The sequence below is a fragment of the Lissotriton vulgaris genome, chromosome 3_1, assembly GCF_964263255.1.
Source record: "Lissotriton vulgaris chromosome 3_1, aLisVul1.2, whole genome shotgun sequence".
In the NCBI taxonomy this organism is placed as follows: Eukaryota; Metazoa; Chordata; class Amphibia; order Caudata; family Salamandridae; genus Lissotriton; species Lissotriton vulgaris.
Window position 1 is genome coordinate 711,014,061 of NC_141689.1, and position 18,583 is coordinate 711,032,643.

Here is an 18,583-nt window from a genome sequence, read left to right on the forward strand (position 1 = left end):
CAAGACCTAAGAATCAAAAATGCGGGGGGTTACAAATCTCTTAAGAGTCTAAATATGAGAGAGTACCAATCACCACCGCAGCTCCGCACCCAGTGTCAAAAAACACATACCTAATCAAGGCAGGATGCCGCGTCGTGCTCAGTCATATTCCAAAATGGGTAATTTCCTACATCGGGGAAACCATTGTTAGCTAAATGCAATATAGTAACCTTCCCTTAGTTGACAGAATATATCGAGCTCTTTCATACCTGGAAGAGGTATTCAGTCACACTCGGAATCCGCTCTCAATCGCGGGAAACAACACCCTGTAGTCGTGCAGAAGGAAAATCACACTATTGATATTGTAGAGGGACTCCCGCTGAAGAAGTTCCGGGTCGTCTCTTAGGGCAACTCTATTGACGGTCCTGAAACAATCCCCATAGAAAGCGGACTGACCCGGGTCTAAGGGCATAGTGAAAATATATGGGATAATGACTCCAAGCCGAGATTGCCTTACTCCATTTAAATAAATTCATCCATACTGATTGATCGGATTTTAGCAATATTAATCTCGCAATTATTGCGAACATAGTCAAGTTAGAAAGTTTGCCTGGTTTGGCGAAATGGACTCATGACATATCATTAAATAGAGCTGAACAACACGATGCCTTAGCTACTGTTTGATTCCATTTCATTTAGAAACATGGAACGCATAATTTTCAGATGGTGCAATCTTTTTCAAAAAAGGAACACCGCCACGCACCTCTCTCACAGGAGGGTGAAGTGGCGTGCATTCACACAATCGATGGATAAATAAATCACTCATTAAATAAATGTAAGTTTATAAGTACAATGAGAACATGTACTGAACAATTATTAATGAATTACATCGGTTGACAAATCAATGTGCTACCTTACACAATTGCACCATTATAGACACATCTAATGGATAAACAATTCATGTATGGTACTAGAAGGGGATGTACCTGCAGCAGTACTCGTTATCCATAATCTCAAAAGTCAGCAGTATACCTATCATAAAGAGACGATAGCATTCTTAAATGTGTCTCTTCAAATGTATCATGGGACAAAAATGATTTCCCCGATGTAGGAAATTACCCATTTTGGAATATGACTGAGCACGACGCGGCATCCTGCCATGATTAGGTATGTGTTTTTTGACAGTGGGTGCGGAGCTGCGGTGGTGATTGGTACTCTCTCACATTTACACTCTTAAGAGATTTGTAACCCCCGCATTTTTGATTCTTAGGTCTTGTGTTCGCGATAGACTGCTCCATAACTACCGTATGAATATACTGCTCCATAACTACCATATGATTAGACGCACGTACGGTCTACCTATTTCAAGGTAGGAATCTTATAATAATATGACCTGATTTTAGGGTTTGGATGTTCCAAGACTCTTTCACTCCTAAAATAGTGTATTATAGAGTTATCTAAAGGAAGATACACTATACTGGTTGCACGTGGGACTCAGGTCTTGTGTCACAATGTATATGAGACTCCAGAATTTGTTTTCAAATACTATGTTCAACTGTGAGATGTTGTTTACAGTCGGATTTTCTGATCTACTACTATGACAGGAGTGACATATGCATACTAATATAGATCAACACGTGTTGGTAGAGTGTTGGTCTACCTTGGTCTGGTTGGTTGTGTCTTTTATGAGCTTTTAAGGTATACACAAGCATTTTTGTATTTTATTGGCAATAGTCGAATAGTAATTCACTTACCCTGTTTATAGCTATGTTTTCCAATTTTATGGAAGACGATTAAGTGGCAATGAATATAGCCGGTCTGGAACTTTATTTTTATTGTTTCAGAAATTGACGATTGCGATAAGAGAAGAAATCATTCCAGTAATTTACCACCGTGTGAAATAAATTTCTCCACGCACCATGGTAATATTTTAATTCTTCTGTAGTTTGGATGATGTCATCACAATTTTTCCCATTTGATGGAGAACATTGCACTAATTATTTATTTATTTGTATCTTTATAGAATTCATAGTGTACCCTTGGTTTCACGTTTCTTGTCCTGATGAAGACCCCGATGTAAGGTCTTAACTACGCCTACATTTGTAGCGTGGGGTCGAAACGTCGACGGCTACTCCTTTTCATCTCAGTTGACGCCGCCCCTATTTTTGGATATAGAATACCAGCGTCAAATACATGATCGTTGATGAATGTTTGGAAATCTGTTGATTCCATATTTTGGCTCGGGATCTGAAGCCAACTTAGTTTCAAATAATTAATGATTTCGAAATAATCTTTTATCACAACTATTATCATTTCTCACTTATTTCTTCCTTTCTCACAGCATCACGCTAATGTCCCTCCTTTCCTTAATTTCTTGGGGCACTGTTACTGTATTCATAATTTATGTATTGTAGACCTTGCCTATTGTGATTAATTTACAATGTGTCTTGCTTTAATGTTTTATTTTTGTTGTAAATAAATGTGATTAATGTTTAAACGGTTCACTGGGACCCCTTTCTTATATATCATATAGCACCCAGGTCCCCAGTGACTTATTTGGGTAAACCCCCCCTCCATTTAGCTAGCTCCAATGAAGCAAAGGTCCATCAGGAGGGCAGAGGTAATATCCTCCTCGACTCTGACCGACAGAGTACCATCTGTCAAATGCATTTTCAAGCCCTAAATCAGTTTCTTGATCCTTTGACAGCGTATTTAAACATTATCCAGAACAGCTGTAAACTCACTAATGTTTGGAGGAATGTTGTTGTTAGCCAGCCCCAACCTCTTTAAGAATCTGGTGTTGGGAGCAATTTATAAGTCGATAGTTAAACACCATTTAGTATCGGGGGAATTCCCTATGCACTTTATCTACTTTATTTGAAGATGGTCCTTCAGAGATATTATTAGTCTTTGAAAACAAGGACTAAGGGCCCGATGTAGGTCGGTCGGTAACGGCCGAAAATCGGTATTTTCGGCCGTTACCGACTGGTATTCAAGGATTGGCATGTAGGGGCACAATTTTACAGAATCGGTAAATTTACCGATTCGGTAAATTTACCGATTCTGTAAAATACCGAATCGGTATTTTTACCGAATCGGTAAATCTCAGATGTAGGTGGGACTCTTCTGAGTCCCAAAGGCCCTACAAAATCGGTATTTTACCACACAATCCTATTGTGTGGTAAAATACCGAATTCAGGTGTGCATGCACATATGTGCATGCACACCTAGCCATGTGACAGACAGACTTGCCCTTAGGGCATGTCTGTGTGCCACATGGCGCACATGCCTATTTGTGGAGTGCCAGAGGGTGTCAAAGTGACACCCCCTGCACCCTTGCAAAATTCGGTATTTACCGATTCTGTAAATACAGAAATGGTATTTCCCATTGATTCCAATGGGCTTTAAAGCCCATAGGAATCAATGGGAAATACCGATTCTGTATTTACAGAATCGGTAAATACTGATTGTTACAGATTCGGTATTTCCACATCTGGAAATACCTACATATCCACCCTTTAGATTTACCGATTTTTAATTACCGAATCGGTAGAATTCGGTAATTAAAAATCGGTAAATCTAATTTACCTACATCTGGCCCCTAAGTGACTGAAACAAATTAGTCAAACATACCTGCCAGAAACACAGACAGGGTATTAACTTATCAGTTCATGGTACGTTATTCGTTATTTTTCCTTGTAGTGCATTACTGTTTATGAATGCAGCTTTCTGATATGTACCGTGCCAATCAGTGGAATCATCATTCACAAGTCTGAGAGTACATAACAGTTGTGTCACTTCCTGTGAGTATTTCGGTGCAGCGATGTAGTTGCATATATTAACTGTTAGAAACAGCCTTCAAATTAACATGATAACAGATACTTCAGTCACAGTCGAGAGGTCCAAAATGGAGGATTGTTGGTACAAAATCTGTGGCCTAAAAATAAATCACATCTTTCTATTAATTAATTAGATCTCAGAATAGACCTCAAAAGTTAACCTTCCTCCTCCAGGTTTTCTACCGGTGTTCCAAATAAGAAACTGAAGAATAGCATGGGAATTATATAGTAATTAAGAAACAAAAGCAAGGGTGAAGATTGTTATTCCTTATACTAACTCTTACTTTAGAACATCTTGCAAGAAGAAAGACAATGAATGGTCAGAGCATATCAAATCTACCATGAATTGTATCTACATGAAGAAGTATCGGAAACCAGCTTACAAATTTGGGAACACATTCAATTGAACTTTTCACAGCCACACAAATGTGAAAAATGGCAACGAATGGTATCCAGGCAGACACTCTTGAGGATATGTTCGTTGCCTTATGGAATTCTTTATGTACACTTTTTGCTCTTTTGCAATATGGTTGATCAGAATATGCTTAGGATGGTAGCGAAAGCGTACATTCCCTGTAACTTTAACCACCTTACGTAAACTACATGATATAAATTTAGCAGAAGTCAACAGGTTGTTTAGAGTTGACCCTGAACAAATCTTGAAGGTGATTTAAAATTTTCACTGGGTTTTCACCATTTGCACAACATGAAAATAAATCTTAAGGATTGATACGCCAATGGGGAAACATGATTACAAATCCTGGATACATAAGTCATTGAGTGAGGCCAAAAGCATGGGGCAAAACATAAAGAGTTTGACCCTTTCGGACATTGACAAACACCATGAAGTTGGCATAGTCAATCTAGAGAGTCAGTTCAGCCTACAGTCAGAAGATGATTCCTAACTTCTGGAGTCACCAACCTTCATGTACTTCCTACATCTGCCCCCAAATATAAGGAACAACTTCATAAAGCCTTTTTAGCGCCCTAACTGCCCTGCTCCCAAAAGGCAGAGGCGCTGTGGCGTCCCACAGATGCCACAATCACCTTGCATGACAAGGCCCTTCCTGAGCAGTACTCCAAATACTGCCAAGCCCCAGGATATTATTTATTACATAATGTGTATTTCACATATAACATAACATCATTTTTACATAGTATTACTAAAATAAATTATTCAAATAGGCAGAAGAGATCTATATGGGAACCCTTTTGATGCCCAGTCTCTGTCAACTTTAAAACACGTGAGGAACATTAAAGACTAAGGGCTAAATGTAGGTAATCCCAGATTACCGATTCTTAAATACCGAATCATACCGATTCGGTATTTAAGAACTGGCAATCGGGATGTAGGTAATTTTACCGATTTAATTACCGAATCGGTACCGATTTGGTAACTGCCGTTCATTCCTATGGGCCTGGAGGCCCATAGGAATGAATGTCAATTACCGAATCGGTAAATACCGATTCGGTAATAGGGGGAAATATAGAAGGGTTGCAGGGTGTCACTTTAACACCCTGTTGCACCCCTCAATTGTGCATGGGTGCACATGTTGCAGACATACATGCACTTAGGGCATGTATGTCTGCAACATGGCACTGTTTTAAAAGCAAAAAAATGCTTTTTAAAGGGTTTATATTATTTACTACCAACTTCTAGTTGGTGGTAAATAACGAATTCTTAAACCCCTGTAGCACTGATTACAGTGCCTCCTACATGTCAAAATACAGATTCGGTTATTTTACCGAATCGGTAAAATTACCGATTCAGTAAAATTACCGAAACTGTATTTAAACATGCCCCTACATCCCAAACTCCAAATACCGCCCGGTATTTGCCTTCCTACATCTGGCCCTAACTGTATATCTGAGCATTCTAGCAGAGCTTAGTAGAAGTATTTGTTTCATATGATGAGTAACTAAGCTAACCATTATAATAATTTAAATTCCTCCTTGGAGTGACCAACATAACCATTATAAAAATATAATTTCCTCTTCTAAGTTAAACAAAAAGGTGGAAAACAGAAAACACAAATAAATGAATACGTCGTAAAGTTTATGCTATTTAAAATAGGTCAAAATCAAACGCAGTTCCTGAGTCCTTTGAAGGAAATTATTTAAAATGTGTAATGCAGGGAAGGCTGCTGGAAAGATCCTAGCTTTCTGTGGTGGAAGGCTCCCATGAGTGTTCTTATCATGCATTATTTACCCCTAACCATGTTAGCTTATGCAATGAATCTGTCTCAAAATGACCCACATATTCTGCTAAAATGTAATGAGTGGCTTCACAGCTCCCAACTAAAGAACAGAAACATTACACCATGCGGCTTAGCGGACACCGCATAGGAAACTTGGCCATCCTATTCTGCTGTCCCTGAACCTACAGGGACTCTAGGCATTCTGTTGACCTGCGGATCTGGCCACCACTAGATCACACTCCTATATAAGGCCATGACATCTGACTCTAGGGGGCCCCCTCAGCGGTCAGAGGAAGCCTGGGAAATGGATTTAGAAACTCCACTTGAGGAAGGTAATTGAGTCTGCATTAATAGGCTCACACACTCCATATCATGCAATGCACGTATCAAGCTGATTCACTATAATTTCAGTAGTTGCCTGTGGTGGAAGTGCTGCCGGGCTCTGACGTGGGGTGGGGGAGGGGCAGTGTGGTGGGTAGTAAAATCCAGAATACGGTCAGAGGTAAGTGAACAAATAAATAAATAAAACGAATTTCATATGTGGGCTGCAGCGCATTTGGCGCAATAATTTTGTTTACTTACGTCTGTTTGGCCGTATTCCGGATTTTACTACCCCCCATCTTGCCCCTCCCCTACTCCACGTCAGCACCCAGCAGCACCCCCACCACGGGCCGCTACTGTATTATTTTCTGTATAGGACGCATCTCACCCGAGGTCTGAGTCGAATGTCCCCCTCCAAATCAGACAACCATCCTCGAAGTGCACCTATCCCTCTAGCTGACCCACAGTGCTGCCTACTAGGTAATGTTAAAAGTCCAAATGGCAAGAAGATGGCATACACATTCTTACAATTGGCACTGGTTCTGGCCCAATGCAGGATAGCTATCACCTTTCAAAGATCACCAGAATTTAACCGTTGGCACAAAGATGTACAACAATGGCCTTAGCAGAAGAGACTAACATGAATCTTAGTGGGCGAGATGACATGGTGAATGATGATCTCGCAGCCTGGAGGGAACTCTGTGACACGCTACTAGACCCCAGGTCTACTACGACCTCCATGGACAGGGACAGGAGGATGACGCTGGGAGGACACAAACATGGTAGGGGACGGGGAGACTACATAGAGGTCTAGCTCATTGTGATGTGGCAGTGTGGGGGGCGTGGACTCACCATGGTTAGTAAATTTGCCTGCTGTAGTGCATGTCTTGTATCCTGAATTCAGCTGTTTATTTGTTTCCACAAAACACCGAAAATAAAGATTTTTTATTTTTTTTAGCTGAAAATATTGGACCTGTGCCTCTCCCTAATGGTTAAAAATCTGTCATGCATTCATTATATTTAAAGATTTGAAAATAAATAAAGTTAGCTGTGAAGGTTTTTTCCTGCTCTCCATGATACTAGTCAGTAGAAGAGGTGCAAGGGACCAGCTAAGCCTCTTACCATATGTAAGAGCGTGTACGTCTTATGTGAACAACCTATATTATGTTTCCGTGCAAATCGGGAATTCTGTTTCTTGAATTTGAGCATTTAAGTTGTCTAGTGTGGAAACACAAGTAGTATGTGTGATAAGTTCCCCAGGAAGTCCTTCTTTCATGACATCCAAGACTGTGTACTGTGTCACCTCATAGTCTACTTTTTTTTTTATTTATTAAAGTAAAGGCCTTTGCTATATTAGGGCCATGTCATGAAATGCTGGCCATTTCATTGTGTATATTCCATATTGGGGGGTTTCACTAAAATGAAGTCTAGTTCAAGAGACAATGAGATCGATCACATCATGGCACTGCATATTTGTGCTTCTTTTGAGTGCAAGCAGTGGTGTTGGATAATGTTGACCACTAACATGCAAAATATTCGAATGTTTGTTAATACTTTTCGTGAGTATATTGGAGATTGTTAAGTCTGTGATTATACGTTGATTTCTTGATGTGTTCTCCAGGAGCGCTTCCTTACTGATATTCCTATCTCATTTGTTGCTCTTCTGTAGTAGATCTGTTGGGTACTTTTTACAGCTAGCTTCTTTGTTAGTCCTTTTGTGTGTCATTTTTCCCTACACTGGTGCAGTTTCTTCTGGTTCTAAGAAGTTGCCCTAAGGCCAGATTTTCTGTTAGCGCTCGGGATGTTGGCTAATAAAATGAAGCAACAAATTCCTGCCAGCGGGTTTGTTGTGTATCTCATTTATGAGCCTCCTGTTATCTGCCTTTATCAGTAGGTTTAGACACTGACTGCGAAGTTTAATTGGGGCTCACATTTACTGATCCAATTACCAATTTGGTTTATCACTTCCTCATTCCCTATCCAGATTAAGTACATCATCGTTGTAGCATTTGCAGGTGCTAACATTCTAGTGAAAGGGATCTGTGTTAGTGTAACCCCATCTTTCTAAAATCGGTGGACCTAGATGTATACCATGCTCAGAGTAAAGGCACTGACCTGATGGTAAATTGTCTTCTCAAATTTGAAAAAAAATCTTAGTGCCACCTCTGTTAATGCCATCAGCAAGGAGACAAAGATGTTGTAGTGCAATTCATATTCCTTGAGTAACTGCTCATCTACCATCAATGTTACCTATTGAGGGATGTTAGTGTAGAGGGCCTCCATGTTCCAAGTGAGGACTATGTTACTGGTACAAGCAGACTGGGAAGCTCAGAGACAGTAGGATCTGGGGTTGATTTTGGTGCTCTGCTTTGACCTCAGTCTCTTTTTGGTCCAGCTTGATATCTCCTTGGATCCTATGAATTCATCTGCAGCTGCATCCATGTCTCAGTTCTTCCCATGCACTCAATGCTCTCAGATGATGTGTAGTGGTCTCTTAGGGTCCACTCCGGCCAGAGGCAGCTGACAGGGCAGATATGATTAGGCTGAGATCTGTGTTTCTGTGGTCTCAGTGTGCCTGAATGGATCCGACAGCCCGCTTCACCCACCCAACTATGTAGTGGCCATCTTGGTACATGAGTGAATCTCCAGAAGGAGGGGTAACACCTCTGTAGTCCGTACATGCACAAACCCTACATGTTCACTTTGACTCAAAGTAAATCTGTAGATTCCAAAATAATTCCTCTAGTAGTTCTTCTGTTCTATTCAGAGGCACCAGAACTCCATGTTGTCAACTGCAGAAAGTTGTCCTGGCTCCGCCAGTGGAAGCCTTCGACCGACAGCCTGACTGACAATGGGCTGTCAGTCAAAGGACCTCAGACCATCTGGCCAATGTGGGGCAGACATTAGAATTTGTTTTATCCTGTTTGATAGCCCCAGGGAATACCTGGCAGCCTTGAATAGCAAAACAATGACCTCCACACACAGAGAGAAAACTCCCAGCATGTCAGGGACGTTTATCTTTTATTTTTCAAAAAGACACTACTCCGTTGGGTGTTTTTTTTTTAAACAAAAAACCCCGCTATGCAGGAACATGGGACCCATACAGAGTGCCTTCAGTGGAGAAATTGTGATGGGGCGTCCTTTTAAGGGACAGACCTCTCTTCTCGCATGGTAGAGATCTCTAAATAGACAGGCTGTAGCCCACCAGCAAAGCAGAGTACATCTCGCTCTTTCCTGAGCAGAATGGAGTGAACTCATAAATCTCTTAATGAGGGCCTTAATATTTTTTTCAATTTCCTTGTTTTACGGCTAAAAGTGACCCAGGGATCCCCAAGCCCTTGAAGCTCAGCAGAATCACTGCACGATGGCACTCTGTTCACACTACGCCACCCCAGGCACCCTCCTCCAATGGGATTTCTTTTTCAAATGTATCACCCTCAGAGGGTTTGAGATCTGGATCCACAAATAATCTAAGTATAAATCCTCAAGATACAGAAAAGTTTATATTCGAATGACCTTATGAAGCCTGCCTGAGACTCTTAGTCACACGACTATCTTAAAAACAATTGAACTTGTTTATATCAACAGGGGCGGCCTTAGGCATGTGCAAGCTGTGCACCTGCACAGGGCCGCCAAACCCTAGGGGCTACCTCGCCAATTTATATCCTTAATATAATAATCCTCTGAGGATGGATATATATTTGCGTGGCGGCCCGTGGCAGGGATTTGGCGGCCTCCGGCTCTGTTCCACTTCCAAACACCCTGACCCCCCCTCTTCACTGGCCTCGCGCCTGCGTTCCTCCGGGGGCCCCCTACCTACGTTCCCTGCCCAGGGCCGCCATGAGCCTAGAGTCGTCCCTGATAACAAAGTTCTCAAAGTCATTATTTGTACAAAACGTACAGTTACCTGCCAAGTATTGTGTAATTCAGTTAAACAGTTTGTGAAGTAAATGTGAGAAAACATTCCTATTGGAGTTCAAATAGAAAACAAAACTTTTTTTCTGCTCCCTACATGGTCCCTGCAGGAAGACCTGAAAGAAACTTGCAATGCACTGATTTTGCCAGAATCGTAAGTGAAGGTCACCCTATATTTAAGCAGATGTGTATCATTTTTGAGCTATCACTTTGACCTTTTGTCATTTACAGTATGCACTATGCAGAGCCGGTGACCATGTGGAGGAGCAACAAGAAGGGAATAGAAGAATTTTGCCTCTGTCCTCTCTCAACACATGTGACTAATTGGAGAGAGTGTGAGAGACAGAGAAAGAGAAAGAGAAGAATGCGGTGTGTGTGAGAGTCAGAGTGAGCGAGTCAGTGAGAAATAGAGTAAAAAAGAGAGGGGGTGTGCGTGAAAGAAAGGGAAAGTGAAAGAGAAACAGCAAAATAATAACCAGGATACCAGGGCATTTGCTTTAGACATTTACATTCAAGATGGAATGTGTCACAACGCTGGTCTGCCTCTTTTGCAAATGACTAACTTTATATTATTTTAATGTGGTTTGGTGTGGCAAATGTCTCTTTTTGAAATGCTCCTCTGTTTGTACATTAGGCATTGCGGTTTCACATATCAATCTCACTGTGGTGGATTCTTTCACACAACGGTGTGATGCCACTCAGGGCAGTTCCTCTCTTTCTGCTTTTGAAACTCATGAAATTAATGTTGGAACTAGTCGTCTTGTTGACAAAACCATTGCCACCTTCTCTACAAAATGGCTTGATAATGAACTGTTTTAATTCAAGATGGTTTTATAAATTGTCTCCCAAGTGGTGTTCATTTAGGCAGCCCTTGCCCGTATATCATTAAAATGCTGTTCTGTTTTTTTTCTGTTCTGTAAATGAATTAAAGTAGGTACCCACATATATCTCTCGAGTTGGGCTCTTCGCCATAATCATGGCCTGCTTTTCTAACAGACATCTCTTTTTCCTGCATCCAAAACGATTGCGACTAATGTAGAGCCTCGTTGTTTTGAAAATCCAGCTTTACTTACATACATATATATATATATATAATATATATATATATATATATATATATATATATATATATATATATATATATATATATATATATATCCATATATATATATATATATATATATATATATATATATATATATATATATATATGCTTTAATATTAAAATGCCTCTTCGTCTGTTAAATTTACTGAAATAGAATGTGCAAATGTCTCTCTAAACTTGGATTCGCTCACAAGACCTGCCCGTCCCTTCACACATATATCGATGTTCCTAGTCTTAAACATTAAACATAAAGATTTTGAAAATGTATCTCTGAATGTTTACCCCCTAGCAAAATCTGTTTTACCTCCTGTAAGACGCTTCAATTCTGAGTAAGCAATGCTAATTGGCTGCCTCCTTTTTGGAGCATCAATGCAATCTGTCAACCCATTGGATGCCCAGGGGCTGTATCACACGAAGTGAGAACTTGAACTTCTAAATTAAGACCAACCTCTGACACGGTTTTGGGCTGACTTGTGTCTTAAATAGTTGAAGACCTGGCATGGCGCAAGTTCACTGCCTTGGATAGTAGTAAATTGTTGGTTGTCATGGGAACTTTCAAGGCATATGCTCGTTTTGGCTGGAAATGTAGCAGCATTTGTTACAGAAATAATCACTACAACGCACAAAAAGAAGAATAACACAATTAAAACATAATGAGGAACAACACAGCAAAACACAATGTGAACATAGCGCAACAACCATAGCACAACCCATTACAATAACGCAGCACAACAACACGGAAAACAACACAAAATACCACCACCAGAACAAAATTCCACACAACATATATGCAACAACATATTGTCACACATTAGCGCTTTCAGAAATCTGCTTTTATAATATGGTGGTAAAAGTCAAACACTGCTTTACTTACCATTATGGACATTGTGTAGCACAAGTCAATAATGTTTTGTTGTCCTGTCCCAGATGTTATGGGGCATAGACACTCTCTGTGACCACCTCTTTCATCTCAGCTCACAAACTGCTGCCATTCATATTTGTTTCCTCTCTTGATTCACTTTTTCTGTGACAGGAAAGATGCCTAAAACTCTTCTCTATCTCTGACTGTTTTGCGATAGGCATCTTCCAGCCTGGCCCCAAGCACTTGTCCATGTCTTTGATCTCTGCCTGTTGCCCAGACGTTTCATAGCCTTTTCAATGTTGATTTTTTTCTATTTTCTCCAGACCAATACCCCCATACATGGTTCACATTAGGTTCCATCCTACAGATCTCCACCATCCCCTTATGGTCATAGACTTTCAGGCATCACTTGACCCTTGACCTTAGCCAACACCAGCCCTTGTTTGTCCTGTATCTCCTGTCACCTATGTCACATAATTCATAGAGTGGATGCTGATGCAAATTATTCATACTCAACTTGTGCATACTGAAAATAGTCTATCAGGCCCTCAATAAAATGGAGGCTTAATAGAGTAAGGTAGTTACCACACGTCGTAAATGTCATTGTCCGGGATGAGGTATTTACCACATAAATGCCACCTATTCTGAGTTTTCAACTTGAAAATAAGACATATCATTCATAAGTAATATTTAACAGACTGAATTCTACATGTTTTGCGTTTTTCATAAACAAGAAAAAGATTTGTTGGCCCTGCAGGGTCCCTGTGGGACCCCCCCAAGAGGCCTAGGGTTTCAGGGTGCTTCTACCCTGCCCGATGCCTGCTAACACTTTCATGTTTGAAGTGCTGGCAGCCATTCAGATCTCGGCACAAGATTGGGAGGAGTCACGGATCCTCTGCGTCGCTATATATACAACTGGAAATTTCTTTGAATAACTCTGAAACTACTGAACTGATTTACGCCATTTAACAACAAGCATTGGCATAGCCAACAGGTCTCATCTTTGGGACCTTATAAGTGTTTAGTTATCCAGCACAATATCATTGGTGCAACAACATCAAGTGTTGCATGGCTAAACACTTATAAGGTCCCAAAGGTGAGACCTATTGGCTATGCCAATGCTTGTTTTGAGTGAGTGGCTCGTGCAGGGATGCCACTGTGAGGTAGAGATGCTGCGAGTGCTTTTACAGGAACCCCTGTGACATTGTGCCTCTTCAAAATGTATCTTGAGTCTGGTGTAATACTTCTAGCCCCTATTCCAGTCTTCTCACACCCAATGCATCCTGAAATGCCCCATATACAGCCGAGGTTGACACTGCTATTACCCCTGCCCTCCAGTGACACTTTACCTTTCACCTGTAGTTGTGGACGTGGTGGTGGATGTGGTGGTGGATGTGGTGGGAGTGGTGGTAGTGGACGTGGTGGTGGAGGTGGTGGTGGTGGACGTGTTGGTGGTGGATGTGGTGCGGTGGTGGACATGAAGGTGGTGGACGTGGTGGTGGTGGACGTGAAGGTGGATGTGGTGGTGGACTTGGAGGTGGATGTGTTGTTGGATGTGTTGGTGGACTTGGTGGTGGACGTGGAGGTGGTGGGGTGGACGTGGTGGTGGTGGATGTGGTGGACATGGTGATGGTGATGGACGTGGTGGTGGTGGTGTACATGGTGGTGGACGAATATTGGGTAGGAGGGTGCTGGCAGAATGTGGATGTAGAGGAGCCTTAGGGCTTGGAAAGATGTATCACTGGTTAGAGACCATGGAAACTGAGAGTGCATTCCTCAAAGGCTGGGGGATCATCGCCAGTGAAGCCGAATGAGGATGTCAGTCTCCAGGGGCCTTACCCAGAAGCAGAGGGCGGTAAAACGCTTGCAGGAATTTAGGGCCTGCAAGTGGGATTGCATACGAGTGGATTGGAGTGCCTGCATGGATTGTGGTATTTATTCATACTATAGCGCTTGATTCTGTACTGCCGTTTCTAAGCGCTGTAACTGGTAACTGGTGCTAATATTAGCACCTTTAATAGTCCTGAGCGGCCTTACTAATATTTCATCTCGTGATCGGCAAATTTCAGTGAGAAGCGTTCAACTCGCTGAGCCAACGTGCCGGCGTGTCGTGCCTCTGTGTTTAAATTGTCTGTGTGTACCAGGGGACAAGTCCTTAAAAGTAAAAAACGCGGCCCGCGCTCTGCTTAATGACTGCCTAGGCGAGAGCTAAAAATAAAGGGCATCAAATAAGAAACGAATCACAGTAAATCCCCTGTGCATGTGTCCAACCAACCTTATATTGTTCCAATGAAAGTATTTATGCAAATTGCATATAGTGTGCGTAGCTTCCCCACCAGAAGCTCATAGGGCCAGATGTAGGTAACACATTTTTACCGACTAAAAAATACCGAATTTTACCGATTCGGTATTTCCGAAAAGTGAAACGAGATGTAGGTCAAAAATCGGTAAAAAATACCGAATCGGTAAAAATCTGTAACCCCTTCACGGTATTTACCGAATCGGTATCTTCCGATACGGCAAATACCGAATCTGTAACTCACATGCAATCCTATGGGCCCGGAGGCCCATAGGAATGCATTGAAACTACCGACTCGGTATTTACCGAATCGGTAAATACCGAGTCGGTAAATACCGAGTCGGGGATACAAAATATCAGGCAGTTGAAGTTACAACCAATCACGTGTCACCATCCCGCCCCTCAGCCAACCAACAGAGCAATAGACCAATCCTGTGCATGGACCCCACCCCACATCCAGGAAGTGGCCACACCCATGCAGGTGCAGTGTAACTGATCACACAGGAGAGCAGACACACAGAGACAGCCAGTTGTGAAGCAGAGCCCTGCAGGAGAAAGAAATGGAGCCCCAAGACTCTCAAAAAGAAGGTGCTGAGAGGAAGAGGAAGATGAAGTTTAGCACAGGAGAACTGCAGGTGCTGGTGGAGGAGGTAGTCAAGCACTACCCAAAAATATTTGGAAAACAGTCCCTGAATGTACCAGAGGCTGTCAAGAGGAGCACCTGGCTGGGGATCCAGACTAAAATCAATACCATAGGAGTGACCAACAGGGAAGTGGACGACCTAAAAAAGCGATGGTATGATCTAAGGATCACCACTAAGAGGAAACTGGCTGCAAGAAGCAAGGAGTCCAATTTAACAGGTGGAGGGAAGAACAAGGCACCTCCACTCACAGACCTGGAAGAGCTAGTGGAGTCCACACTGGAGCCAGACTGCGTCCTGGGGATTGGTGATGCAGACAGCTCAGCCCGAGCTGCAGCTAAGAAAGGTAAGGGACATGTTCATCATCCCAAGCCCCCTGCCTGTGTTCCTCCCCCAATGTGTCTATGTAGTTAGGAAATCCAGTTCTGACTTTAGTACTCACCTGCAATTCATTATGGGAGTGGTAGTCATAAGAATACCCATATGAGCACTCAACATAAAATGTCGTCAGGCATGCCACACAATACAATCAGACACATGGGAGGAGCAGAAAATAGTGATGTGAAAATGTAATTTAATCTTGATGTACACAGTGAAAGCACCACTAAGATACTGTCCATGTCTGTCCACAGGAGAGACATCACGCAAGTCACAGCAGGTGAGGGAGAAGATACATCCCCAAAGGGATAGCAGTGAACAAGAAGGAAGGGATGCTGGGCCCAGCAGTGCAAGACCTACAGCACCCTGCACACAAGCAGCAGACATACCAGAGGCAGACGACACCATGCAACTGGAAGCATCTCCTGTGCTCATAGGTTCACCACTACCTGCGTCAGAACAATCACACACACCAGCAGACTCTGAGGTGTCAGTAATCCTCAGGCCAGTGAGGCATGAGGGTCCCCCGCATAGGATCCTGCAAACATCCTAGGATGAGGAAGGGGAATGTGAGGAGACAATGCAGTCTATGGCAGGGAATGCACCAGCTCACACATCCACTCCTGACAGGCCATCTGAAGGAAGAAGAAGTCGTAGGGCCAGGGAGTCAGGTGGCAGTGGCCGTGATGAGAGTGTTTTCCAAGGCCTGGAGACCACAATGGTGAAGGTTCAGCGCCTGCAGGCAAAATGGATCAGTGCAGTACACAGGCAGATGCTAATTCTTAACACCAACTTCACAGACATGAACAAGGGAATAGCATCAATGGCAGACAGCATGAGGGACATGGCAGAGGGAGTCAGGGACATGTCTCAGTGTGTCATGACACTCTGTGAAGAACTTCGTGAGGACCGTGCCCAAAGGCGCAGGGAGAGCCATCGTACGCAGCAGCAGACAAGCGGCAGGCGGCAACTAGCAAATGTAACTTCACTGATGTGTCGCCGGTCAGTTGCAATGCAGGAGGGGCTGGTGCACTGCTGTACTGACCTCAGACGGGGGAAGGGGAGAGTCACTTCAGCGATGGAAGTGTTACTGACAAACCAGTCAGCCACCACAGGAGCAGAAGGTGTCGGGGACACAGATACCACTAGTAGCAGGGCCAGCACCCCTGTCCCTGAAGTAAGGAGGAGTAGCAGACGCCAGAGTGCCGGCGCTGCCACAGCAGACTTTGAACCCAGCCCAGTTCCTGCAGCACGCGGGGCTGTACATTGGGCGCAAGCAGTGAGTCCAGCAAGTTCAGTTGGACATGTGAGGGTGAGGTAACCCCTGTACACACAGTAGTGCCAGGCACACTAGTATGTGACATTTGTGGCTAATGTCTTTTCTACGTAGCGCTAAATAAACTATGTGCATTGACATACAACACGTGCTTTGTCTCGATACTTACTCAGAAGTAGTTGTGTGTGATTTCTGTCCGTCTCTGTCTTCCATCTGTGGGTGTTGGTACTCCGACTGTGTTGGCTGCTGGAAGTGTCTGGTCATCGTCATGGTCTTCATACTCCTCCAATTCCACCTCTGTGCCCCTCTTAGTTGCGAGGTTGTGCAACATTGCACAGGTTGCAATAATCTTACAGCACGTTACAGGTGCGTACTGCCGTGCCCCCCCACTTTTGTGGAGGCAGCGGGACCGGCTCTACGGGAGGCCAAAGGTGCGCTCAATGATTTTCCGGGTGGATTTATGTGCCACATTGTAACGTCTCTGGCTGAGGGTTGTGGGGTTGAGGTAGGGTGTCAGGACGAAGGAACGGAGTGCATATGCACTATCCCCTAAAGTGGAAGACAAAATTATACATTACTCAGATGCACACATTGACATACATCTGCTTCATCTATCAAGGGAGTGTCACCCATTTCTTTACCTAGCAGGTATCCTTCCCCAAATTCGCCCGCTGTCAGGCGGGTATAGATCCCACTGTTTTGGAAGATATATGAGTCGTGGGTGCTTCCTGGGTATCTGGCCACTATATCGGTGATGATGAACTTGGCATCACAGATTGCTTGTACATTAATTGTGTGTGTTGACTTCCTGTTCCTGTATATGTGCTCTGTGGCAGCTGGGGGGCAAATGGGGATGTGGGTCCCATCAATGCAGCCAATCACGTGTGGGAAGTTAGCCATGAGGTAAAAGTCTGTCTTGGTCCTGAGCAAGTCCGCATCAGTGTCTGGGAAGTGGATGTAGTGATCCATTCTTTGTATCATGGCGTCCAGGAACCTTCTGAAAAAACGCGACAGGCAGCTCTGGGACACCCCACCTACCGCTGCCACTATATTCTGGTAGCTCCCAGATGCTAGGAGGTGTATGCTACAGAGCACCTGGACATGGGGTGGGATGGCATGGGCCCTTGGTCTTGGGTGGTCCAGGAGTGGATGCAGGTCCCTGATCAGGTCCATGATGGTTTCAGGGTGCAGTCTGTATCTCAGCAGTATCTCTGCCTCTGTCAATTGGAAGAGTGTAATCCTTTGCCTATATACCTGTTCCTCCCTTCTCCATTCCCTCTCACCTGCTGCCTGTAGCCTTAGCCGTCTTGCTATGACGTAAAATGCAGCCATTCTAGTTCCAGTGTTGCATTTTGGGGGCCTTTTTTATAGGCTGTACCTGATTACCACCTGCTTGCAATCCATGTTAAATACAGACTTGTAATTACCGAATTTCGGACCAATTCGGTAATTTAAGGCTCACCTACATCTCGATGGCGTGGTATTTTCCATTTTGTAATTTCCGAATCGGTATTTTTACCAATTCGGAACTTTTTCCGACTCGGTATTTGTTCAGATTCGGTGATTTTACCGATTCGGAACTTTTTCCGACTCGGTATTTGTTCCGAAACGGTAATTTTACCGATTCGGAAATATTAACGAATCGGTATCTTTACCGAGCCGGTAATATACCGATTCGGTATTTTTACCGGTTTTCGGCGACCTACATCTCATTTTCCAAATACCGGTAGGTAACGGCCGAAAACACCGATTTTCGGCCGTTACCGAACG

The 18,583-nt window shown here is 43.2% G+C and overlaps 1 protein-coding gene across 2 annotated transcripts in view; it reads left to right on the forward strand.

Annotated features, from left to right (window-relative positions):
* CAMK4 (calcium/calmodulin dependent protein kinase IV) overlaps positions 1-18,583 on the forward strand; it is a 1,210,775-nt gene that overhangs the window by 349,632 nt on the left and 842,560 nt on the right. The window lies entirely within an intron of this gene.